Genomic DNA, 27,760 nt, shown 5'->3' with positions numbered 1-27,760 from the left:
TTTAACTGCATTTATATAGTAGGATCTATTAAAACCATTAATCACTGAGTGTCTTCTATCAGTGACACTTCCTACCTCGGATATATTTTTCAAGATGGTGCTAAGAGTGCGTGTCAAGTCTCGGTTTGATTTGTGTAACTGAGCATGTGCCATTCTAAGCCTCAATCCCATAACAGATTGAGATTCGTTAGGGCATAGCATTTGACCTTCCTTCACCAAACACCATCTAGAGGAGGAGCTTGGCAGAGTGTAATGAACCCGGAAGTAGCTCCTGCTTAAATTACCTACTAATATTAAACCAATGAATTTAAAACTTTGCCCAAGTCAAAAAAAAGGAAATCTTTTGAAAGTTTATACCTATCCTTATGGAATATGGAACTAAATGTAATAAAACATTCCATATCTACCAATAATTGTAATGAGTTAATATCCTAATGTGTTATAATGGAGTTTACTAAATACTTCCTATTCATAGATTCTTAAAATATCTCTGACTATATTAACATGTGAGAAGAAAAATGTAGTAAACAGTTAGGAGGTATTAATAAAATAATTAATGTCCAGCTCCACGTTCATACCATGTGGATAGTAGGAGTTCAGTTCATAGATTCAAAAGGTTTCCAACATGGAGACCTCTCTAACATTTGATCCTCCCCTCTAGGGTGGTATGTATTTGTCTATGATTTTAAATCGAGTACCTCAGGGTTCTTATTATGGTATTTTAAATAGTGTTTAGATACACTATGATTCATTTTCCCCTTTTTTATATTTGTGAAATTTTCATTCCCCCGCACAGAGAATGCACGTATAGTTCTAGCAATATATATAGTATCCCGCATGGACAGGTTATTAAATAGACAATATTTTTAGTAGCACATGTAGTGAAATTTTCCATTTGATATTTATACTTTGTTACTGTAGATTCAAAGGTTTCAGTCTTTTTTCTGCCGCAAGAATTGTAACAGACATTGCATTTATGGCAAGGATGATACCCCAGTATATTATAAAAGAAAGTGGTTCTTTTGGGAGGATTAATTACATTGGAGGTACCTCTTAATAAGGGAGCTCCCCTATAAATGACTTTGGCTCTTTCCAGAGGGATGGTGCCAAGTATACGGTCATTTTTCAGAATGTCCCAATGCTTGTTAATAATAGCCTTAATTTGTTTATGTTGAGCTGAAAAGGCTGTGAAGAAGGACCATTTAAAATTCTCCTCACTTCCTTTTCAGTTGCTGGGATTTATCAACCAATAGGGAACTCCATTCCACTTTAGTTGATTTTTCTCTCTATCTAACTAAATTTTTTGATAACCCTTTTCCAAGAAACTACATTTTAGGGTCTGGGCCTGTTGGTGGAAATCCTGAATGTTGGCACAATTCCATCGGAAGCTGAGGAATTGGCTAAGCGGAACTAAGCTGAGCCATGATTTATGGTGACAACTATCTACAGGTATATGCCTGTTACAGTCAGTCAGTTTGAAATATATTTTAATCTCCCTGGCAGTATGATTATTTCAGATTTTTGATGCTCAAAGTGGTACAGTGTTTTGCATGGAAATTTGACATTTTATATTGTAGGCTTGTAATTCTTAAGAATAACACACTTAAATCTGTCCAAACAAGAGTCTAGTAGACATCCCGGGTATGATAAAGTTTGAAACACTAAATCATAAATTATAATATAATAAATAACTATAAATAATTATAACAAAAAATAAAATAATAATAATAAAAATGATTTAATAATGCAATCAAATCAAAAACCCTGAAATTTGCTCAGTTGCAGAATTGTCGCTGTCATTACTTTCAGTGTTTGATGATGGATTTCCCCACGAATCACTATCTCTCAATCCTGTAAGCCCCTGTACACAGGGTCGGAGATTTCCACAACCAAATCCGTCGGATTTTGTCCGTCAGATTTAGTCTGACGGATTGTGTCCGAAACTGTTGCATACACACGGTTGGACTAAGTTGTCGAAAAATCCGATCTTTCAGAACGTGATGACGTAATTTCGTTACGATGGGACTAGATTCAGGCTAGAAGCCAATAGCTTTGATGTAGGAATTTGATCTGAGCATGCGTGGCACTTGGTCCTATCAAAATTCTCTACACATGATCGGATTACGTCCGACCGGCTCAGTTGGTCAGGAAATATTTCCAACATGTTGGAAAATTGGGTCTGACGGAGGGAGGCACAGTGGTGTAGTAGGGAGGCACAGTGGTGTAGTAGGGAGGCACAGTGGTGTAGTGGTTAGCACTCTCACCTAGCAGTAAGAAGGGTCGCTGGTTCAAATCCCAACCACGACACTACCTGCCTGGAGTTTGCATGTTCTCCCTGTGCCTGCGTGGGTTTCCTCCGGGTACTCCGGTTTCCTCCCACAATCCAAAGACATGCAGGTAGGCTAATTGGCTTCTGTACAAAATTGGCCCTAGTATATGAATGGGGACCTTGGATTGTGGGCTCTTTGAGGGTAGGGACCGATGTGAGTGTGCAATGTACAGGGACAATTGTAGACACTCAGGTTGAACTGGATGGACTGGTGTCTTTATTCAACCTTACTAACTATGAAACTATGAAACTAAGATTCGGACGGAATCAGTCCAATGCATACCACACGCAGTCGGATTATCTGACGACACGGTCCGATAAGACGCATTCCGACGGATTCTCCGACCGTGTGTACGCGGCATAAATGATTCTACTTTATTATCACTGTTTTCTAACTGGCCTAAAACCACTTTTGATGTAAAGGGACACTTTTCAGTTGCTATGGACAATCTCCAGTTTCAAGGCAGAAAGAACAGTATTTATAATATAATATAAAACTGCATGCAGGGCACTCGACAAAGCACTAGGGACAAAAGGGATGTGAAATTATTTGATGCAGTAATGTAATCTGTAAGATTACAGTGTACTGTATGTGAAATATAATTTTTACTTTTTGAATTTGACAATGTGTGTCACAACGCTCACAGGGAACAGAGCTCGGCACTGTGATAGATCCGGCACAGCTCGCACTCACACAGCGGGGAGACATCGCAGGATCCTGGGGGATAAGGTAAGTAACTTTGCCTGGATCCTGTGATGCGCCCCTGAGTGTAGCTCAGGGTTTCCGCTTTTGGTAATGAAAATTCACCCGGGCCACACTTGGGATTACCGCTAGGGAGGTTAATTTCAAACTGTTGGTTGACAATTGATATCTCCAGATCAAGGAAATGTATTTTTTCCCTGCTTGCCTCATAGCTTAGAGAAATGCCTCTATCATTGACATTAGGTCCGAGATAAAATTAATAAAATTATGTAAGGATTCCTGGTTTCCGCTCCATAGGAGGAGGATGTCATCTATGTACCCGACCCAGAGAATCAATTTGGGTCTCCTCTGGGCACAGACAACATCCTCATCCCATTTGGCCATAAATAAATTGGCCAGGCTAGGGACAAACTTGGCCCCATAGCCACTCCCTGTTGTTGGTTGTTGATAGAATTTTCATCAAACCAAAAGTAATTTTGTTGGTGGCAAATTGCAATAATTACATTATGAATTGAAGTTGAAAGGGGGAAGGGTACCAGCTTCCTCCAAATAGTAATTGACTTCTTCTAAAACCAAATGGTGGGGAATACATGTGTATAACGCAGCCATGTCTGCTGTGGCCATTAGATAATTATCATGAAGGTCAATCCTCTCAGGGAGTTTAATTGTCTCTTTGTTATCTTTTAGATATGAGTTTTTTTTTTTACTAATGGTTGGGGGGGGGGGGCATATTTAAGACCTTTATCTAAAATGAATTTCTCTTCATTAGTTAATTCTGCTTGGCTATCCATCTAAGGATAGGGATTACCATATGCACACTCATCCGATAACGAGGAAAACCGATTATGTGTCCCCCGGAAATCTATTGTCAGGTCACCTGAGACCAGGTGACAGATGCACTCCATAGGAGTCGGAAGTGCACTGCTAGGTAGTGGAACTTAGGACTGACTGCTGCAGATTGTACCCAGGGAGATTCAGGACACAGGTCTATAGGATCACTAACACAGATTCCAATGGGAGCTGGAGCATAGATTCCCCAGGGTGCGGAGTCTAAGAGCCAGCGGGTGTTCACCAGAGCCTCCAGTGGTGAGGATGGACTTCGCTGCAGTCTGGCTCCAGGTCGCGGCCCCTAGGGTCTCACAGCTCACGCTCACAGTAGACTACAGGAGAAGGAAGCAACAGGCTGGAACGACAAGGATAGTAAGTGGATACGGCAGAGGTCAGGGCAACTAGCAGACAGGAACAACAGAGCACACACCAAAGGTTCAGGGTCACAGGCAGACAGGGATGGTCGGGAACATGCAAAAGGTCAAGGTCACAAGCAGACAGGAATCGTAGAGAACACGCCAAGGTCGGTAACAGAGTCAAACATAGAGCACACGGCAAGCAGGAACCAAGAAGCCAAACACACAATGAATACACAATGGTTAATCAGCACTGTTGGCTTGCAGTGCACAGGTTAATATAGAAAATGTACTATGTGTAGTACCTCTGCGCTGAACCCTATAGATATAGCATAAAGGGAAGATGGGCTACTGCTGCATACACTGGTAAAAGGGAAACTCTGACCCCAATAAAAGCAGAAAAAAAGAGGTGGTAGTGTTGTGCTGTATAAGGAAAGGGGAGGGGAAGGGGCAAAAGGAAAAAAGAAAGAGGGGGAGGGGAAGGGGTGGATGATCAGGGGTGGATAAAAATAAAAAATGTATATATATATATTACACCATAAAAGTAATTAATCGTGTACACATTATGTATACCCTATAGTAAATGTAAAATAAAAAATCAAGCAGCATGTGAATCAAAGTGTCATAAAGATCTATATGCCATAACTAGCAAGTGCTAAAAGTGCAAAAAAACTTCAAATAAACCTCAAAGTGACTAGTGCACACTTCAATAAAGTGACTAGTGCACACACGAATAAAAAAATGACAAAATCTCATTCAGAAAATAAATGCGTAGAGCAATTCATATAAATAAAGTGATAAGTGCCAATAAGTCCAAATAATCAGTCGCATAGGTGAAAAAACGCTGGAAGAGAAATCAGTGCAACTATTGCTGTTGTGCTGTTCAAGCAACAAATAAAGCCATATTTTGTGCTGTGCAAATCATGCAGACAATTCAGTGGCACACTCCTCCTTTCCCCTTTGTGGGATAAATGGGTGGCTGTCCCCTTACCTTACCACTGTAAGGTTACAGCGTATAGTAACATATGATGGCCAATGTGAAGATTCCTTTCTCTTTATATCAGATGATATGGTGGCAGATGAACCTCATAAAATGTAAGAGATGTTGCCAGATAGTGTAGTATTTTGATCACTCGTTTTTATTAAATAAAAATAATCTAGCTACTCACATTTTTGAAGTTAAAAACAGGCATGCAATGTAAATACAGTGATGAACAGCAGGTCTGGGTGTCACTTCCTGGTGTCTCTCTCTCTCTTTCCGCACGTGTTCGTCACCGTCACGTGACTTCTTCAGGGACGTCCCTGAAGAAGTCACGTGCGGAAAGAGAGAGAGAGAGAGACACCAGGAAGTGACGCCCAGACCTGTTGTTCATCACTGTATTTACATTGCATGCCTGTTTTTAACTTCAAAAATGTGAGTAGCTAGATTATTTTTATTTAATAAAAACGAGTGATCAAAATACTACACTATCTGGCAACATCTCTTACATTTTATGAGGTTCATCTGCCACCATATCATCTGATATAAAGAGAAAGGAATCTTCACATTGGCCACCATATGTTACTATACGCTGTAACCTTACAGTGGTAAGGTAAGGGGACATCCACCCATTTATCCCACGAAGGGGAAAGGAGGAGTGTGCCACTGAATTGTCTGCATGATTTGCACAGCACAAAATATGGCTTTATTTGTTGCTTGAACAGCACAACAGCAATAGTTGCACTGATTTCTCTTCCAGCGTTTTTTCATCTATGCGACTAATTATTTGGACTTATTGGCACTTATCACTTTATTTATATGAATTGCTCTACGCATTTATTTTCTGAATGAGATTTTGTCATTTTTTTATTCGTGTGTGCACTAGTCACTTTATTGAAGTGTGCACTAGTCACTTTGAGGTTTATTTGAAGTTTTTTTGCACTTTTAGCACTTGCTAGTTATGGCATATAGATCTTTATGACACTTTGATTCACATGCTGCTTGATTTTTTATTTTACATTTACTATAGGGAATACATAATGTGTACACGATTAATTACTTTTATTGTGTAATATATATATATATATATATATATATATACATTTTTTTTTTTTATCCACCCCTGATCATCCACCCCTTCCCCTCCCCCTCTTTCTTTTTTCCTTTTGCCCCTTTCCCTCCCCTTTCCTTATACAGCGCAACACTACCACCTCTTTTTTTACAGGTTAATATAGGGTTCCCTGAAAGGACCTGGGGTGGAGCCATGCTTAGAGGAGAGGTTATAAAAACCACCAGGTGGAAGTGGCTGGCCTCTTAGTCAGAAGACATGAGGGGAGGTAAGCAACCAGAGGCAGATCACTGCATAACCATGAAATCTATCAAGATTATATGAATTATAATCCCTAGTTCATGATGGGGGAAATCTCCTATAGTTGTTATATTGATCATTATAGGTTGGAGGTTAATACTCTCTTCTCCCTGGTTTATGCTGGCCTCCACCCCTATTGTTCTTAGGGTGGGGGCCTTTAAATTGTTGGTTATTACTAGGGGTCTTTTAGCTAGGGTATCTCCCTCTATATTGATTAGTAATATTTCTGATATCTGGTCTGCCTGTGCTTAGATTTTTAGCAGGTTCTGGTGGGATCTATATGTCGAATGGGTCCACCGTGGGCACCAGTAGTCTCCATATTGGATCCCACCCCTACTGTGCACCACCACAGCAAACGATATGCACTGCTCTTTTAAGTGCTTAAAAATAAAAAATTTACTCTAAGGAACAACAGGCCACTGAGACCAGGGAGAAGGCCATAGCAAAATGGATTGTGTGCCCTGGATTACCAGTCAAACTGATTTGCTGTTCTATGCTGCCTGTTTGGGGAGATGCTCCGCCTTCTTCTGCAGCATTTTAAAAGAAACCAAAAGACTGACTGCTTTGATGTGTATGGTGCTTCTTCCACTTCCTGTGATTTTTCAATATTGTCCTCTTACACGTTTTTGGAGTCAGACAGATCCTCATCTTGTATGTGGGGCAATGTGGATTTTCTTATGGCACGGGCATACTCTTCTGCCTTCTTAAGCAGTTCCTGAATATTATTACCAGCCACATCAACAAGGGTTTCCACAAACAGCAAGGATGACGAAACAAGCAGCTGCTGCAAGTGGCGAAACATTTCATCAGCTACTTGGATTTAAGAATGAATGAAGAAAATCATTGTTTCACATTCTCTTTAATCTTCTGTGCAATTGTGGCAAAGTCTTGGTAGCTACTGTTCTTCTTAAAGTCTTCAAGGTGGCTGAGCAGATCAAAGAGGGCAGGGACAAGGACATGGTGTCACTCTGGAAGGTTTTAGTATGCTCTGCAAAAGGCAGCAGTAGGTCGTGCAATGATGTAATTTTTTTTCCATTTAACTATGGAGCAAGCTGTCCCATCCCTTGCTGTTTCTGACTCTTTCAGTTTAAGGAGTCATTCGATCATGTTGAATGCACTAATAGTATTACTTGACCAGTATGTGGACCAGTCAGATAAAAGAGTAAGGCCACACTGCTCCAATATCTTTAGTGTTGCAATGGAAGACACTGTTTATCCTGCTTTATCAAAGATTCTCTTAACACTTGCCTCCTTCTGCTGCATCATGTGGACCACAGGGTATGCACCAGACAAGACCACACATGGTGTCTGGTCCACCATCTTATGGGAATAGTATTACACAAGATACAAATAAAGTGGAAAAATAACAACAATACACCAGTATAGCAGGCAGCCCCAAGATCAATCATCTCATATCCATTTGATAATTGGCAGTTATCATGTAAAATCATTAATTTTGGCCTCACAGTCAATTTCTGTCATGGGGGAGTCTTCCTCATTAGAGCTGGGTGGCTCTTCTACTACTGTTGTGATTTGTGATGTATATAGCGCCAACAGTTTGCATAGTGCTTAACAAAATGAAGGCAGACATTACAGTTACATTACAATTTGTTACAAGAGAAATCAGAGGGCCCTGCTCATTAGAGCTTACAATCTAAAAGGGAAGGTCAATTGATAAAAAGGTAATAGCTATGGTGGATGAGCTGATGGAGAAAGTAAAACAGTGTATTCGTTTGAAACAGGATAGGCTTCTTTAAAGAAAGGGGTTTTCAGGGATCATCTAAAGATGGATAGATTAGGGGACAGTTGGACAGATTGGGGTAGGGAGTTCCAAAGGATGGATGAAGCTCTGGAGAAATCCTGGAGGCGAGCATGGGAGAAGGTAACAAGGGAGCCAGAGAGGACCAAAGAGAGTAGCTTGGTTGGTATTTTGAGACTAGGTTGGTGATGTAGCTGGGGGCAGAGTTATGGGTGGTTTCGTAAATGATTGTTAGTACTGTGAATTTTATTCTTTGGGTGGAGTCCAATCCTGTATAATATTGTCTGTTTTTACTCTTAGCCCTTGTACACACGGTCGGAGAATCTGTCGGAATGAGTCTTATCGGACCGTGTCGTCGGATAATCCGACTGCGTGTGGTATGCATCGGACTGATTCTGTCCGAATCTCCATCCGACCCAATTTTCCAACATGTTGGAAATATTTCCCGACCAACTGGGCCGGACGGACCTAATCCGATCATGTGTACAGCATTTCCATCGGACCAAGTGCCACGCATGCTCACATTCAAATTCCGACACGGAAGCGCTCGTTCACGTAAAACTACTGCTCATAAGCGATATAGCACATTCGTCACGCTGAAATGTTAAAAAATCAGTCATCAAGCGCATTCTCTTGTTCTTTACAATGCTGCAAGAACTAACTTCTTTTGATGCTCATAGTCACACACACTTCTCCCGAACGGATTTCAAAACTCTTTTTTAACCATTTCAGCAATACAATTTTAGTTTAAGTCACATCTACACAATGTTTGTTTTATTTTATTTTTTGTGGATGTTCTTTGGGGGGGGGGGATTCTCTAAAAATCTCCTTTAAAGACACTGCTCATTTCTCCTTTTTTGAACTTTTTATTTTTGGGTGTAAACTTACAACAACAACAACATTATTGTATTTTTTAGATTTTATTTTTTAATCTACAGGAGGTTGTTTAGTGTTGGTACCCCTTGTTATTTATTTCACTTTGTATTTTGGAAATGTACCTGCCTGCTCACAAATAAACTCTACTTTTTGAAGGAAAACACATTACACAAGTATTTCATCAAACAAAAATAAAATTTATTTTTTTTGCTTGAAAATAAAACTAGGAACGCAGCACTGGAGAAACGTATTAACTTTGGTGCAGCCTTTGGCCCCCAGGGCAGACATGAATAAATGATTTTAAAAAAAATTGGTGGCCTGAGGAGTACATATCTCAGGGAGAGAAGTCTGCTCCTGAAGTCCTAGAGAGCAGGAAATTCAGACGCCATTTCTGTCCCCAGGATGGTGATCTTCAAGAGGCTGCATCTTCTGGCACACCAGACTCAACCCAGGCCATCACTCTCTGGTCTTCCTTTGGGACTTCCCACCAGGCATCCTTCCAGGCTGTGGCTGGGCTCCTGTAGCTGGGGCAGGAGGAGGAGGAGGGCGTTGGTGGACCTCCTGGCTGGCACTTGCCACAGCCTCCCCCCGACTGAGGTCTTCCTGTGTATGAAAAGGGAGACATAGTTTTAGTTTTTTGATCATCAATCACAACATTTTGTGCTCCTGGCTTTTGCTATTTGATTGTTACCAAATAGAACAGACTATCATTCTGACACCAGCATTTTTCTTTCCCGTCCCAATCATTTTTGGTCACTACTGTCTACTGAGATGTAAACCACTTGGAGAAATCTCAACTTACTGATCAATAAGAACATCTAGTTAACATCATTAAATGTAACACAAAAAATATGTTCAACAATGCAATACCTGTCTCAAGCTTGGCCCCACCACATGGTGCTGCCTGGAAGGCCCAGGTTGGTCATCAGAAGCCTCAGCTGGGGGTGAAGGATGCCTTGGAGGAAGCATGGAGAGTGGTGGCCTGAGTGGTGGCCTGGGTACCCCCTGGTCTAACAGAAAATGCAGCCTGTCAAAGTGCACCATCCTGGGGTAGTAAACAGCATCTGGATCTCCTGCTCTCAAGGACTCCAGGTGCTTCTTTCTCTCCCTGAAATATGTAAGCTTCATGGTCACAATTTTGCGATTCAGATATGTCATGTCTGCCGTGGGGACCCTGATCTGCACCAAAGCAAGCAGTTTCTCCAGTGCTGCGTTCCTCTTGGATCTGTCATAATAAAATTTGTTGTGGAACTGCCACAGGCAGGGCATCTCCATGTATAGCTCGAGGAAGAGCCTCATAAAGTTGGGATTGGTGAATGGGTCCATTTTTTCTGCAAGACACAACACAAGACAAACCCTCAAATACTAATAATGCAATTTAAATCCCTCCCAATCTTGTCCCAACAGCGGCCTAGATACAAGCAGTCTAGTCTAGTGAAGCACAAAGTTAAAAATGTTACCTTCGTTTCCACGTTCGCCGCATCCGTGACTCACACTCTCCTCCCAGATCGTACGAACGATACACATGTGTGGCGTTTTATATACAGTGCGCATGCGTGAAACTCCGCCCGCCCCTGATGTTCTTTCCAGACTATTCCCCGCCCCTTCGCTTCGCAGTGGGGAGAGCACATGGTGGAGAGAACGCAGGTGCGCAATAATAGTTCCACTAACGAGGAGGAGGGTGAGGAAAGCCCGGAGCCTGAAACGTCCCGATCCAGGAAGACAAGATTTAGGGCCTCAAATATGTCTTTTGGAGAGATGTTGGAGATGGTCGACATATTGAACAGGACCGACTATGATGGGAAGTATGGACCTTACCCAAACCCAAATATCAGAAAGGCCAAGATCATGAATAAAGTTGTGAAGAGTCTTCTGAAGAATTTTGGGGTACACCGATCCAAGGATCAACTGAGAAAACGCTGGTCAGACCTGAAACTGAGGGAGCACGAGCAGTACCTAAGGATCAAGCGTGTTCTTAAAAAAAGTAAGTAGTTGTCGTGCGTTCATATGATTATTCTTGCTTGCATACATGCTCCATGTGCTTTGATTTCATGTGGTGCATTTTAAAATGGTCACTTTCAAGGTCATGGTTTCGTTCGTTCGTAGAAAACATCATTCTGCAGGGAAGTATTCCAGCTTAACAAAGTGGCCCCAATAATGTTCTCACCTTGGAACTCGGCCCAAAAACACAATTGTACAACACTTCCAAGCAATGTTTCGTATTCCTATTTATGCCCTATGTGTGCTAATTAATCTTTGTTTGCATTCTCATAGGGGAGAGAAGACTCAGCAAGTATGAGGACACCAGGGACCATGAGGACACCAGGGACCACACCCCTCCCAAAGAAGGGCAACTTCCAAAAGAAGAAACAGAGGAGCAGGAGCAGGAGGAGGAGGAAGAAGGAGAGATTGTGGAGGTTGGCCAAATTGTCACCACAACAGGTGAGTCTTGGAGAACACAGCTTCCGGTAAGCTCATCAATGTATATCACCATATTTGGATTACATGGTGTGTTTGTTTTGTTTTTTTCTAGGTGATGTGGAGGAAGATTCCCGTTTTACCAGTGAAAGTGCCCAGATCTTGATCGGGGAGTTAATGGGGTGCAATAGGGATTTGGAAATTGTACAACAAAACATCAATGATGTTAAAAATAAAATGAAGAACATCATTGATGTTTTGGGGAGAGTGTGAAAACGAAAAAAATAGATAGGGTTTTATTTTGGATTTTTTTAACAAAAATGTTGGATTTTGCATAATTCCAAATTTGGAAGATGCACAGAGTGTGTAAACATGCGCTATCTCACATCACGGGGGATCAATGTACATGTTTTGTGGAAAGTGTCTGAGATGAAGGGGTTGCAGCCCCAAAGCATGTACATTGATCCCCCATGATGGGAGTTAGCACATGTTGACACACTGTATGCATCTTCCAAATTTAGATTTTTCAGGGGTCACACCCCATGTGATGAAGGCAATATCAGCCCAGTTTGTACATACTCATGTCTGATATTGTCTTCACTTTTCCAAGTTGAACTTTGTAAGTTCCTGTGTTCTGTATTTTACGCTTTGATACATGCCCGTTTACACAAAAAAACAACTAAAAAATTAATATTATTAAACTGGGTTTTGGATCCCCAAAATATCTTGGTTTGTTGTAAAAACCTTTACTAAACGCACATGTGAATGCGCTTGTATTAAAAAGTTGAATTCTCAACAATGTGTGGCTTCCTTTTTCATTGGGCTGAAAATGTATTTGTAGTGAAATTTGAGTTTGTGCTGAGAAGGAGTGCAATTTACTAAAGGCAACTCCACTTTGCACTCCAAGTGCAGTTTCAGGTGTACTTTTGCAGTGCACTTGTAGTGCATAGTGGATGTGCCTTTAGTAAAAAGCACCCACAGTGAGGTGTAAATTTGGACAATCATGCCATTTTCCTGCCAGGGTGCTGAAAATGAGCATGATTTAGATCAGTAATGCACTACACATTAGTTAACAAAAAGAAGGTGTGTGTGTAGCAGACCCACAACATAATAAGATTATCTGAAGAAGAGACTGTCCCCTCATCTCGCTCTGAACTTGGGTTTGCACTGTTGGTGAAAAAGGCACAACTTGACAAAAACTGGCAAAGTGGGAGGCCACAGTCTGCCATTCCTGTGGCGTTGACGGACACTGTGTAGTGACACAAGAAAAAAAACGAGTAATTTGACAAATCAACATTGCATGCAGATTAGACACCCACATTTTTGGCCAAAACTATTCTAACATTTGTTAAAATTAGTATTTAAAGCCTAAAGTATAAGGTCCCCTTATGAGAGTCCCAACCCCCCCATCCCCCCCATCTGATGGGCCCTTGCTAAAAAATGAGGGGCGTTGTTTAGGACAGGTAACCCTCTCCACTTGATTGAGAGCTGAATGCCTAAATAATGTGTGATACTTTGTGAAGCCCCTCCTTAGTTACACTATTGGCAGCCCACCGGACAGGTAAGAAGTGTCATAATAACAAAATGGAAGCACATGTTGACATTCTGCTATTACATAGCAAGAAAATTAATGTCTTAAAAAAATAAAAATAGCATTTGAAAGTATTGAGGCCCTTACACTACATGCTTTGGTGAATTGTTCCATAAATGTTATCATGAAAAAGGTATTTAGAGTGTATATTGGGTTGGGTCAAGTCATCAGATAGAAGATTGCTATCAGCTGAGGTAACAGTTGGGGAGAGGGGGTTACTAATGAGTTTGGCACAACTCCAAAAAAACAATAAAAAGGTCGAATTGAAGCACACACATCACATTCATAGAGATTTTAGGGGGTGTTTAGAGGAAAGCAATACTATGGAGCTGACAAAAGACATTGTCAAGTGACTAGACTCTAGTTTTAGGGGCCAAGAAGAGCATGGTGGGGAAGTTAGTGAGGCAAATCTGCATGAGGACAAAGGGGCAGAGCATATGAACTAGAGCATATTGCAATGATGGTAATTAGGGAATGAGGAAAGAAATGCAAGACATTAGCAATCATGAAATACATAGAATGTGATGTTTAAGGTTAAAACTTAGCATAATATAGTCCTTCTGCAGGAGCTGAATGATGGCAGAACAGGTCTCAGGAATAATCATCCCCAGAGCCTGGGGGGAGATGCCTGTAGAGAACTTGAGGTCCTGAAGGCTTCTCCCTGTCGCCAAGTAGCGCAACGTGGCGATGAGCCTCTGCTCCGGAGTGATGGCTTGCTGCATGCAGGTATCCTGCCTGGTGATATAAGGTGACAGCAAAGCCAGCAGACAGTGAAAAACGGGGTCCGTCATCCTGAGAATAATCCAGAAATGATCAGGATTATTCTCGCGGATCTCACGGAGCAAAGGACGCTGGCGCAACCAATTCTTGGTCGTCCAAACATGTTTCATCTACGTACTCATCGTACAGTTTGTGCTGTGCAGGGGTTCTTACTTTGACACAAGCCAAAGGGCTTGTGTCAAAGTCAAAGTCAAAGTAAGAACCCCTGCACAGCACAAACTGTACGATGAGTACGTAGACGAAACATGTTTTGAAAACGGTCGGCTGGTCAGAACGGACACCAGAAAGAAACACTAAACAGCAAGGCCTGAAACGACGACCTGAATAGCAGAAGCAAGCAGACAATAAAAAATGCCTTTCAAAGTGTACTATACCAAGATAGAGTCCACAATGAGAAGCAAATACTTAACCACTTCAATACCGGGCACTTTCTCCCCCTTCCTTCCCAGCCCAATTTTCAGCTTTCATCGCTCTAACGCTTTCAGTGACAATTGCGCAGTCATGCTACACTGTACCCAAATGAAATTTTTATAATTTTGTTCGCACAAATAGAGCTTTATTTTGGTGGTATTTATTCACGACTCCATTTTTTATTTTTTGCGATATAAGCGCAAAAAAAGCGGAAATTTGGAAAAAAAACAATATTTTCTTTTTTCTATTTTAAAAGAAATCCAATAAAATCAAATTTTGTCATAAATTTAAGCCAAAATGTATTCTGCTACATGTTTTTGGTAAAAAAAATTCTGTTAAGTGTATAATAATTGGTTTGTGTAATCACGGACATATGTACGCAAATGATCATGTACATATGTGTGCAGGTGATCACGTACATATGTGTGCAGATAATCATTGGGACATGTGATTTTAGTGGGACATATGTGGGGGACATGTTTTTATTATTAGGGACATGTGTATTTATTATTTGGGGACATGTATGTTTTGGGGACATGTGTGGGGACATTGTGTTTATACTGTGTGGTGTGTTTACACTGTGTGGTGATTTGTGTTCACACTAGACTGGTGATCAGTGAGTAAAAAGCTGTAAAAAACAGCTCATACTCACTGATCATCAGCCGGCTGCAGCGATCTGCTCTCCTCTCCTCAGCGATGACTTCTGTGTGAGGAGAGGAGGAGCCGATTGCCTAGCAACCGGCTGTTTGTTTACATCACATGACGGCCGTGATTGGACACGGCCGTCATGTGATCAGGAGGGCCAATCACAGAGCCCTCCTGCCGATCTGAGATGCGCCGTGTCTGGGTGACACGGGCGCATCGGGATCGCGCCGCTGCGCGGGCACGCGCGCGCGCGATCCCACTCCTTCTGATGGACGTTCCTGAAAGTCCTATAAGAAGTAGACGGCTCCCACCCGGCCGTATATGTGCATTGGCCGGGTGGGAAGTGGTTAATGACTGCACGCACTGATTATCAGATACGCAAAGACAAGCAGAAACTGAAGAGCAGTAGCGATCTGAATCACTAATCTGAAAAGCGCGAATCGTCTTTCACCAAACTTCTACTAAAACACGAGATCAGCAGAAGGAGACCAAAGGGTGCTGGACGTAGAGCTGAACTTCCTTTTTCTAGTCCCGCCGTACACGGCTTACGTCACCGCGTTCTTGGCCACCTGCGAAATCAGACAACTTGGCCCGACCGTGTGTATGCAACAGTTTCGGACACAATCCGTCGGACTAAATCCGACGGTCAATATCCGACGGATTTGGTTGTGGAAATCTCTGACCGTGTGTACGTGGGCTCAGAATCCTCAACTTTGGTATGTCCCACTCGTGCAAGCATTTGTCCACAGTGATTTATTTGACTGTGCACTGTATGGGTGGGCTACTTGTTCAAGGGCCAACAATATATATGTGTTTAGGTTTATTTTGTTTAACCACTTGGGTACCGCGCTATTGCAAAATGACGGCAATAGCGCGGACCCACATTTCCGGGACTACGTCTATTGACGTAGTCCCGGTTACGAGCGGCCTGCGCGCCCCCTGAGGGGCGCGCGCGGCGCGCTCTGTGATCGGCGAGTCCGTGACACTCGCCTGATCACCGATCCGTGTAAGGGGTCGATCCCGACCCCTTATCACGTGATCAGCTGTCAGCCAATGACAGCTGATCATGTGATAAAACGGAGCCGGTAATCGGCTAGTATTCCTCCTCGCGCTGACAGCGCGAGGAGAAAAAAAAAAAGCCGATCGCCGGCGGCCGTGTTCGGGACATCAGTCCCGATCACGGCCAGCAATTTAAACGGACACCTGCCCCCTGCCAGTGCCCACCTGCCACCCGCAGTGCCATCCTGAAATAAAGTAAGTGCCCCCCTGTCAGTGCCACCCAGCAGTGCCCATAGTGCCCACAGTGCCACCCAGCAGTGCCCACAGTGCCACCCAGCAGTGCCCACAGTGCCACCCACAGTGCCACCCAGCAGTGCCACCCAAAATCTGCCTCAAAGGTGCTGCACCCCAGTGCCGCCCATCAGTGCCCAGCAGTGCCGCCCATCAGTGCCCAGCAGTGCCGCCCATCAGTGCCCAGCAGTGCCACCTATCAGAGCCACCTATCAGTGCCACCTATCAGTGCCCATCAGTCCCATCTATCTGTGGTACCTATCAGTGCCCATCCGTGCCACCCATCCGTGCCACTTATCCGTGCCACCCATCCGTGCCATCTTATCTGTGCCCATCTTTGCCCATCAGTGCCGCCTTATCTGTGCCCATCGGTGCCGCCTTATCTGTGCCTATTAGTGCCGCCTTAACTATGCCTATCAGTGCCCACCAGTGCAGCCTATCAGTGCCCACCAATGCAGCCCATCAGTGCCCACCAATGCAGCCCATCAGTGCCCACCAATGCAGCCTATCAGTGCCGCCTAATCAGCGCACTTCAATGAAGGAGAAAAATGACCCGTTTGCAAAATTTTATAACAAACTATTAAAACATGATTTTTTTTTTTTTTTTTTTTGCATCTTTTTTTGTTTGTTTAGCAAAAAATAAAACTCCGAGCTGTAACTAAATACCACCAAAAGAAAGCTCTATTTGTGGGAAAAAAATGATAAAAATTTCATTTGGGTACAGTGTTGTATGCCCGCGCAATTGTCATTCAAAGTGCATCAGCGCTGAAAGCTGAAAATTGGTCTGGGACTGAGGGGGGTTTAAGTGCCCAGTAAGCAAGTGGTTAATCAACAACAGAAAAGTAGCATGCACTTATAGCAAGGAGTGAAGCTGTGACTCAACAAAACTTGGTTTTACAGCGTAAGGCCCCTTATGCACACTAGATGTTATAAAAATGTCAGTAGAGTTAGCTGTAGAAAACTGTAGCTGTAGAAAGCTGTAGCTGTAGAATGAGTTTGCAGTGCTTTTTCAGCAGCTTTTTTTTGCGTTATTTTAACTGTTGTTTTTTAGCTTTTTTTTTTTAGCAAAACTATGCTCCCACAAAAGCACATGGCTCAAAAATGCTGATAAATGCAGAATAGCCACGTTTTCAGCTTTTTTTAAATCATTTTTCAGCATTTTACAGCTTTTATCAGAGTTTATCAGAGAAAAACTCTTCTCAAAACCTACTAGTTCTGGGGTTTTTTCCAGCCAGAAACCGCCCCTGCCAAAAACTGCTGATAACAGCCTATGTGTGCATGAACACATAGGATAACATGCTGGGGAGTTTAATGGCTTTACACTTGCACACAGTTGAAGGAACTCAGCAAGTATGTTTTTCCAAACATGTTTGAGAGCTAACCATAGATCTTCTGTAGATGTAGGCTGCCTCAAATTCTTCTGTTTCTTCCAATCTCAGACATACACAGAGATGTTGAGATTAGGGCTCTGGGGGGCCAAACCATCACTTCCAGGACTCCTTGTTTTAGTTTACGCCAAAGATAGTTCTTAATGACATTGGCTGTATGTTTGGAGTCGTTGTCCTGCTGCTGAATAAATTTGTAACCAATTACACGCCTCCCTGATGGTATGGCATGGCCATGATGGATAAGTATCTGCCTGTGTTTCTCAGCTTTGAGGTCACCACTGATACTGACCAAGTCTACAACTCTATTTGCAGAAATGCAGTCTCAGACTTGAAAGAAACCTCCACCATACTTTACTGTTGTCTGCAGACACTCATTATTTACTCATTATCGTACCACTCTCCAGTAGGGATGAGCTTCGTGTTCGAGTCAAACATACGTTCGACTCGAACATCGGCTGTTCGCCCGTTCGGCGAATTCCGAACGTTATGGGCCGTGCACTGCGTCATCGCAGTGCATTGCTGGCTCATGATTGGCCAAGCATGCACTGTGAACCTGCATGCTTGGCCAATCACAGCGCCAGCAGCGAGGAGAGCCATGATTGGCCACAGGCAGGATGCCTGTGGCCAATCATAGCTCAGGCTGTGTAGTACACGCCCCACACTATATAAGGCCGCCAGCGGGGCGGCCTAGTGTAGTGTGTTGGCGTCTGAAGCAGTTAGTGGGTGTTCTGTGTACCTTCAACACAGTACACACCGATTGTTATCGGCCGATTTTCGATCTTGCTCTTTTGTAGTGGTTGTTGTCTGCTTGCCCTGACCGCAGTATACACCGCTATATTCACCTCACCTATATAGCTAGTGATCTATCTTTTATAATAGAGCTTGCAGTCAGTAGTGTTAGGAGCTTGTGCGTGCTGTCTGCGTGCTCTGTACCCAGTACACACCGCTATATCCACCTACATAGCTCTTCTCTATTTGAGCCCACTTGCCATCTGCAGGAGTTATTGGAAGTTGTGTGTGCCTCCAGCACAGCACAGTATACATCTGTATATACCCTTTTATCTCTGGTGTTCTATAATAAAGGCATCTGCAGGAGTTAGTGGGTTTTTTGTGCCTCCAGCACAATATACACCTGTATCTACCCTTTATTGCTGTTCTCTAATAGAGCCATCTGCAGGGCTTAGTGGGTGTTGTGTGACTCAATTACAGTATACCCCTTTATCTGTGGTGTTCTATAATAAAGGCATCTGCAGGAGTTAGTGGGTGTTGTGTGACTCCAGCACAATATACACCTGTATCTACCGTTTATTGCTGTTCTCTAATAGAGCCATCTGCAGGGCTTAGTGGGTGTTGTGTGACTCCATTACACTGCTGTTTTACCCAACTCCCTTCAGGCCATTACCATGTCTGGAAGGCCAGCAAGGAGAGGCAGACAGGCGCGAGCCGATAAAAGCGGGCAAGCCGGCTCTGTGTCTAGAGACAACAGTGCTGGTCGTGGACACGGTGCATTGTCATCAGCACGTGGCCATGGGACACGCTTGTCCTTCTTTTCGGCAGCTGGACATGTTGAACTGCAACATGCCAATGACTTGGTAGAGTGGATGACCAAGCCCTCTTCATCCTCCTCATCCTCTCTCACCCAGTCTCAGGGTACTAGCAAAGCAGCTACCAACGCATCGCCTTCCCTCGTCTCAATGTCATCATCAGTGACTCCTTCCCTAGACCCACCACGTCCTCCTGAGGAGTCTCCTGAACTCTTTGAGCACAGTGTTGGGTACATGCTCCAGGAGGATGCCCAGTGTTTTGTAGCCTCTGATGATGACACTCAGCTAGAGGAAGGCAGTAGCGTGAATGCAGAGAGAGGGGATGCTCAAGAAGGACAGCAATCTGGCAGTCATGTTCCACAAGCTGCAGCATATTGCCAGGTTTGCTACAGCGATGAAGAGGGAAGGGATGATGAGGGTACTGACTCCCCGTGGGTGCCTGGTAAGAGAGAGGAGGAGGAGGAGGAGGAGGAGGCACATGTCCAACGAGGCAGGATGCTCTCTGGGGGCCAGCTTAGGGGCAGCACACCGACTGAATCACACTGCAGAGCCCCGCCTGTGCAGGGCGCTGCCTCTGCGTGTTATTCTAAAAGTTCTTGGTGTGGGCCTTTTTTGAGACGAGTGCATCAGATCGCACTGCTGCTATTTGCAACATATGTCTCAAGCGTATCTCGCGTGGCCAAAACATCAGCCGCTTGGGCACCACATGCTTGACCAGACATATGTTGACCTGCCATGCAGCTCGTTGGCAAGCGTACCTCAAAGACCCACACCAAAGAACAAAGCGGACCTCTCCTTGCTCCTCATCAGCTGGCATCTCCAACCCCACTAGACCTTCAGTCCTCTCTGAAACCTGCTCTGAGAGGAATGAAGGTGTAGAATTCGGTGTGTCACAGCCAAGTGCTTCCGGGCACTCTGCTAGCAGTACACCCACGTCCGATTATAGCAGGCAAATGTCCCTGCCCCAGCTGCTGGACCGGCGAAAGAAGTTCACTCCCAGCCATCCACATGCCCAGCGGTTGAATGCTAGCTTGGCTAAATTGCTAGCACTTCAACTGCTGCCTTTTCAGTTGGTAGAGTCGGCCCCCTTCCGTGAGTTTGTACAATGTGCGGTTCCTCAGTGGCAGGTCCCCAAACGCCACTTTTTCTCACGGAAGGCTATTCCAGCTTTCTACCGGCATGTGGAAGGCAATGTCCTTGCCTCGCTGGACAGGGCGGTCAGCGGTAAGGTGCATATTACCGCTGACTCATGGTCCAGCAGGCATGGACAGGGACGTTACCTGTCTTTCACGGCCCATTGGGTCACTCTTCTGGCAGCTGGGAAGGATGCAGGACAAGGTGCAGTAGTGTTGGAGGTTGTTCCGCCACCACGCCTCCAAAATGCTACTATTGGTTGTGACACACCTCTCTCCTCCACCCCCTCCTCTTCTTCTTCCTCCATGGCCTCTTCCAGTGCTCTGTCCTCAGAACCAGCGGTGCTCCGTAGGCGTTCCAGGGGCTACGCAAGTACGCAGGCAAAACGATGCCATGCCGTGCTTGCGCTGGTTTGTTTGGGGGACAGGAGCCACACTGGGGTGGATGTTTTGTCAGCTCTGCAGGGGCAGGCCGAGAGGTGGTTGACGCCACGCCAGCTTAAGCCAGGAATGGTGGTTTGCGACAATGGCACCAACCTCCTCTCCGCCCTCCGACAGGGACAACTGACCCATGTGCCCTGTGTAGCTCACGTCCTTAACCTGGTGGTGCAGTGGTTCTTGGGCAGGTACCCGGGCTTACAGGATGTCCTGAAGCAGGACATCCTGTAATCATTTAATGCCTGTGCTCAGCTGGCTGAGCTCCAAAAGGAGTTGAACTTGCCCAAGAACCGACTTATATGTGACATGCCCATCAGGTGGAACTCAACGTTGGCCATGCTGCAGCGGCTGCACATGCAGCAGAGGGCCATCAATGAGTACCTGTGCGACTACGGCACCAGGACAGGGTCAGGGAAGCTCGGTTTTTTCTCACCACGCCAGTGGGGCATGATCAGGGATGCATGCACTGTCCTGTCACCGTTTGAGGAGGCCACAAGGATGGTGAGCAGTGACAGTGCATGCATCAGTGACACTGTACCTCTTGTCCACCTCTTGGAGCATACGCTGCATGGAATAATGGACAGGGCACTTGAGGCAGAACAGAGGCAGGAAGAGGAGGACTTTCTTGCCTCTCAAGGCCCCCTTTATCCAGACAGTGTTCCTGCTGTGCCACCCATCACACAGGAAGAGGATGAGGAGGAGGAAGAGGAGGAGGAGGATGATTGTGTCAGCATGGAGGTGGAGGCTGGCACTCAGCATCAGCAGCAGCAGCAGCAGTCTTGTAGGGATGATTTACATTCCCAAGAAACACGTGGACTTGTACGTGGCTGGGAGGAGTTAGCTGCGTATCATGTTGTCCTAGAGGACTCCGGACCGAATGCCTCAGCTAACCAACGCTGCATGGCCTCCCTGATCCTGCAAAGCCTGCGGAAGGATCCTCGTATTCTTCGGATCAAGGAGAGGGACCACTACTGGCTGGCCACTCTCCTTGACCCACGGTACAAGGGTAAGGTTGCCGACCTTATCTTGCCATCGCAGAGGGAGCAGAGGCTGAGACATCTCCGGGAGGCCTTGCAGAAAGGTCTGTGCAACGCGTTCCCAGAGACTGGGAGGTTACAAACTCCTGGTCCTGGACAACGTGTTGCTGAGGCATCAGTCAGAAGGAGCGGTGGAGAAGGTGGCCGTCTGACTGATGCTTTCAGACAATTTTTTAGTCCGCAGCCCCAAGGTATGATCGGTTCCAGCAACCATCGCCAGCGTCTGATTTACATGGTGCAGGAATACCTAGGGGCAAGGTCAGACTTGGACACCTTTCCCACCGAAAATCCTCTGGCTTACTGGGTCTTGAGGATGGATCACTGGCCAGAGCTTGCACAGTATGCAATTGAGCTACTGGCCTGTCCTGCATCCAGCGTTCTTTCGGAACGCACCTTCAGTGCTGCTGGTGGCTTTGTTACCGATCACAGGGTGCGCCTGTCCACCGAATCAGTTGATTGACTGACCTTCATCAAGATGAATCAGTCTTGGATCACCCACAGCTACCAAGCACCTGAAGCTGATGTAACCGAATAATTTTTTTTGAAATATCACATCCCTTCAAGACTGCCTATGCTGATGCTGAGTGACTGTCCTGTTATGTTGATTGTCTATCCTCTTCCTCCTCCGCTGATATGTTGGAAGAACATTTCTGGTTCTGGGTGATGCCATCAGCCCAATTTTTCTACCCCTGTTTAACAGGGGCGTTTAATTACAATTTTTGATGCAATGCTTTGCAGCAGGGCTAATTCCTGCAATAAAACTAAAGTATATGGGAGAGGTTGCAGTGTGGTGGCACCAGTGCCTAAGGCCCAATTTTTCTGCCCCTGTTCAACAGGGGCATTTAATTACAATTTTTGATGCAATGCTTTGCAGCAGGGCTAATTCCTGCAATAAAACAAGATTATATGGGAGAGGTTGCAGTGTCGTGGCCCCAGCACCAGTGCCTAAGGCCCAATTTTTCTGCCCCTGTTTAACAGGGACATGTAATTACAATTCTTGATATAATATTTCACAGGAGGGCCCGTTCCTGTGCCCACCCAGAGTAACTGTGAGGACTTATAGTGTTGTGGCAGCAGCACCACAACCACCAAAGGTCAATTTTTCTACCACTGTTCAACAATGGCATGTAATTACAATTCTTGATATAATCGTTCACAGCAGGGCGCTCCAGCGCCCACCAAGAGTCACTTTGAGGGCTTACAATGTTGTGGCAAAACCAACACCTTGTTCCGTCATTTCTGCAGAGCATATAGGGCAGGCCCCTACTTTCAAACATCCAACTTACAAACATCTCCTACTTGCAAACGGAAGGAGACAACAGCAAGTGAGATGAAAAAAGATGGACGACAAAACAAATTATACAGGGGTGATAACCCTTCCCTATGTTTTCCAAAAAGCTTAAAAAAAGTTTTTTTGACTGGAGCTACACTTTAAAAATGTACCAGTTGAAAATTACAAACAGATTCAACTTAACACAACAAACCTACACAGTCCCTGTCTTGTTTGCACCGCCTGTATACTGCTGTTCTGAGTATATAGGGCCTGGGGGCCACACGCATTTCCTTTTTTTAATATGGGTACTGGGTTCCCCTTAATATGCGTACAAGACCCAAAGGGGCTGGTAATAGGCAGGGAGGGCTACCCATGCCATTTTTCTCAATGATTTTCAACCATATTGCAGGAACCAGATATAACATTAAAACCGCAAGCAGTTTTAAATGGTGTTATTTCCGTTTAATGTCATTTTGTGCAGGGACTGTTCTAAACACGGGAAACACGTGGCACTTCACAGGCATACTACAGACACCCCCCAGGCACCATATTTAAAGGAATATTTCACTTTTTTTTTTCACTTTAATCGTCATTAAAATCAGTGCTCCCGCCAAAACCGCCATTTTTAAAAACATTTTAGGCATTGACCCATGTCCCCTGGGGCAGGAGCCAGGTCCCCAAACCCTTTTTAGGACAGTATCTTGCATATTAGCCATTAAAATTAGCACTTTTAATTTCGAACGTTCGAGTCCCATAGACTTCAATGGGGTTCTAAAGTTCGTACGAATTTGGGGTCCGTTCGAAAGTCTCTGGTGCGAACCGAACCGGGGGGTGTTTGGCTCATCCCTACTCTCCAGCCAATGAGCAAACAAACTGTCTCCTGCTACAGCCAAATATTTCAGATTTTGACTCATCAGTCCAGAGCACCTGCTGCCATTTTTCTGCACCCTGGTTCTTATGTTTTCATAGTTGATTTGCTTAACTTTATTTCCAAGTCAGAGGTATGGTTTTTTGTCTGAAATTCTTCCATGAAGACAACTTCTGGCCAGACTTCTCTAGACAGTAGATAGGTGTACCTGGTTTCCACCAGTTTTGTGATGATGGCACTGCTGGACATCTTCCAATGTTGAAGGAAAGTAAGCATGATGTGTCTTTCATCTGCTGCATTCCGTTTCTGTTTCTTAAGTGTTTATGAACCTTCAGGCTTTAAAAAAAAACAAAAACAAAAACAAACATGCTAATACTTACCTGCTCTGTGGAATGTTTTTTCACAGAGCAGCCCTGATCCTCTTTTTCTGGGGTCCCCCACCAGCGCTCCAAGCCCCTCCTCTTCATCCGGTGCCTGCTTTCCCTGGGGGTGTTTATGAACCTTTTGGTTTAAAAAAAAAAAGCAATACAAACATGCTAATACTTACCTGCTCTGTGCAATGTTTTTTCACAGAGCAGCCCCGATCCTCTTCTTCTGTAGTCCCCCGCCAGCGCTCCAAGCCCCTCCTGTTCATCCGGTGCCTGCTTTCCCTGGGGGAACCCGTATGAGCTCACTCTCAAGTCCCTGCTGCTGCATCCATTGACACAAACAGCAGTGCTCGCCTCCCCCCCCCCGCATCACAGGATTTGATTGACAGCAGCGGGAGCCAATGGCTCCTGCTGCCATCAATCTGAGGAGAGAGACATTGGCTGGAGCTATTGCGCTCATGCACATCGCTGGATTGGATTGGGCTCAGGTAAGAAAAAAAGGGGGGGTCCTAAGGCTTTACAACCACTTTAAGCCTCTTTAAGACTCCTACACAACTGTTTCTGTTAAAGGTAATGACTGTTTCAACCTACATATAAAATTGATGATCATTAGCACCTGCTTGGTATGATTCATTAGTCATACACCGGACTCTAATCTTACAAAATCCCTGACTTTGTGCAAGTGTACAAAGTGTGCAAGTGTAAGAATTGATGCTGGTTTGAAGCCAAAGGGTAGTCACACCAGATATGGATTTTTTTTTTTCTGTTGGTTCACTTTGCATTTTGTAAACTGATAAAAATAAACAATTAAAATATCTATTTTTAAAAGCATCCTTACTTTTCTTTATTTTTACTTTGCCCATATTTACACTTTAAACCTTAATAAGGGAAGCACAGATGCTGCTATTGGTAACTTCTCTGAAAATGCCAGTTGCCTGGCTGTCAGACTGAATGGGCAAATTACAGGCTGCATTTAACTCAGATAACCTCAGTAACTGGTGGTGAAATACTTTCAATTCCGTATGCCATGTGGTTATAAGTGGGAGTTTATTTGGCAGCTCTTGTGCATGTGTCTACTAGAGATTTTGACTTTAATGAAATTGTTCCTTTGTTAAAATATGCTACACACTTCACTGTCATGACCCAATTTCTGGTGGCTTTTTGCCTCTACACAAAGCTCACAAAGAAGGAGAAAAACTGATACAAGGGAGAAACTCTGTTATAGAGGCAGTGTACGGTAAATGTCTTATTTTAGGCCCACATACATTAATTATAACTACAGCTAGATTACTCCAGTTTGAGGTCTTGCTGGCACGTGAGTTGAAGCAGAACTCCAGCCAACAGATAAATACTCAGAATGTGTAAACATAGTTTCTTATATCTTCCAACTAATTACTAATTTTCTTTAGGTAGTGTTTGATTCGCCCACCCCCTGGAAGCTATGTAACTTCTGTTATCACCTCTTCACTTCTCCTTCTCTTACAAGACAATAAAGGAACATCATGACATTGATGAGGTCCATTCTGTGGTCCCCCTACCTATCAACTGCCTAAATGCCTTTCACTATAACCCCAAAAAACTGACACATTAGATTAGGAGTGCTGTGGAAGCAGAACCTTCTATCCTTTTTTATTTTTTTCAGTGTGCAAGAGAGTATGTGAATTTAAGTGGTTTTAAATCCAAAAGTAAACAGTTATTATACTGCAGCTTACCCATTCTTCAATGTGGTGGCTGCATTAGGTTTCTTTTGTCAGCTTACTTATCTTTATTCTCACCTGATGATCCAGCCAGTAAAGCCCCATACACACGATCAGATTTTCTGCTGAGTTTTTCCTTCAGATTTACCAAAACCATGTATTGCAAGGGCCTGCCTGATTGCATACACATTGAAACGCCTAAGGTTTAACCTCATATTATATGGTTTTGGTAAATCTGAAGGAAAAAATCAGCAGAAAAACTGATGGTGTGTATGGGGCTTCAGTTGTTACATTCAACAGAACAAGATGTCCTTCAAATGTAGAAATTACAGCATTGAGGCAAACCATTTACCACGGACAGGGGTGCTTTTAATGATCAGTTTTTATTTGTCCATGTAAAACCTTTATCCCAAAAGGATAAAAAAAAAATCTAAATCTGCTAGTACAGCTAACACTCCCCTTCCCCCAAATTAACAATGATGCTGTATAAAGATGCCCCTATGCTCCTTCATCCAGAGTGTGGGCACTCTAATACAGGAGGTAAAAAGAAAGAAAATGAATGCAGCCTCCACATCTACTGACTGCTGCTTACATTACATTATTGGTTTTGGGTTCAGTACCGCTTTAAAGTAAACATATCCTTTCTGAAGGTCCCTGTAATAGAAAAGCTAATGTACTCACTTCTCTGGTGGCTTTTGTCTCTTATCTTCCCCTTTGGTCCAGCACTGACGTTTCCAGAAGACTCTATACTCTGACCCCTACACCACTGCTGTAGTGGTTGGTGTTTAAAACTCCTGTGATCTCCACCTCCTTTACTGTGGTTTTCTGCCCATAGTCCAGCAACAAGACAGCACCAAGTTGCAAACTGAGATTGATCTGCTTACCAGCCTCCTTCTATAAGGTGAGTAAGTGCTGTCTCTGTTGACAAATTTGGGGGCCTTTTTCAAGGGACCTACCGTAGACGCAACATGTCTGCATAATTATCTGAGGACATTACTGCAGTAAAGCAGAATGCACCATAGTGCATTACCATGTTTTGTGATGGCTTGCAATGAAGATGCATTGTAAAGCTGTGTTGGGGTTCACAATTAATAGCACTGCAGCCCAACAACACATGTAGCACATATCACCACAGTGCAGTGGTGTGAATGGGCTTTACATGGTTAGAATAAAGTTTACTACCTCTGTTGTGCTTCCTAGCTGCAATTTATTCTAATTACTTTAACCGCTTCCAGACCTCCTCACGCCGAAATATGTAGGCAGAAGGGCACGTACAGGCAGATTAATGTACCTGTACATTGCCCTTCAAGTGGCGGCTTGCGGGCGCCCGCACGCGCCCACCAGGAGCTCTGTGACCGTGATCGCGGGTCCCTCAGACATCTACCTGCGGTCGTCTCATGGTGAGGAAGAACGGGGAGGTGCTAACGTAAACAAGCATCTCCCCATTCTGCCTAGTGACACTGCCACTGATCAGCTCTCCCTGTAATCGGGAGCACTGATCAGTGACGTGTCACACACAGCCCCTCTACCCCACAATTAGAATCACTCCCTAGGACACACTTAACCCCTACACCACCACCTAGTGGTTAACCCATTCACTGCCAGTGAAATTTTTACAGTAATCAATGCAATTTTTTTAGCATTGATCGCTGTATTAATGCCAATGGTCCCAAAAATGTG

The sequence above is a fragment of the Lithobates pipiens genome, unplaced genomic scaffold, assembly GCF_037356315.1.
Source record: "Lithobates pipiens isolate NorthernLeopardFrog02 unplaced genomic scaffold, aLitPip1_a1.2 Scaffold_22, whole genome shotgun sequence".
Taxonomy (NCBI): Eukaryota; Metazoa; Chordata; class Amphibia; order Anura; family Ranidae; genus Lithobates; species Lithobates pipiens.
The sequence above is the reverse complement of the archived record's forward strand: the minus strand, read 5'-3'. Positions refer to the sequence as shown.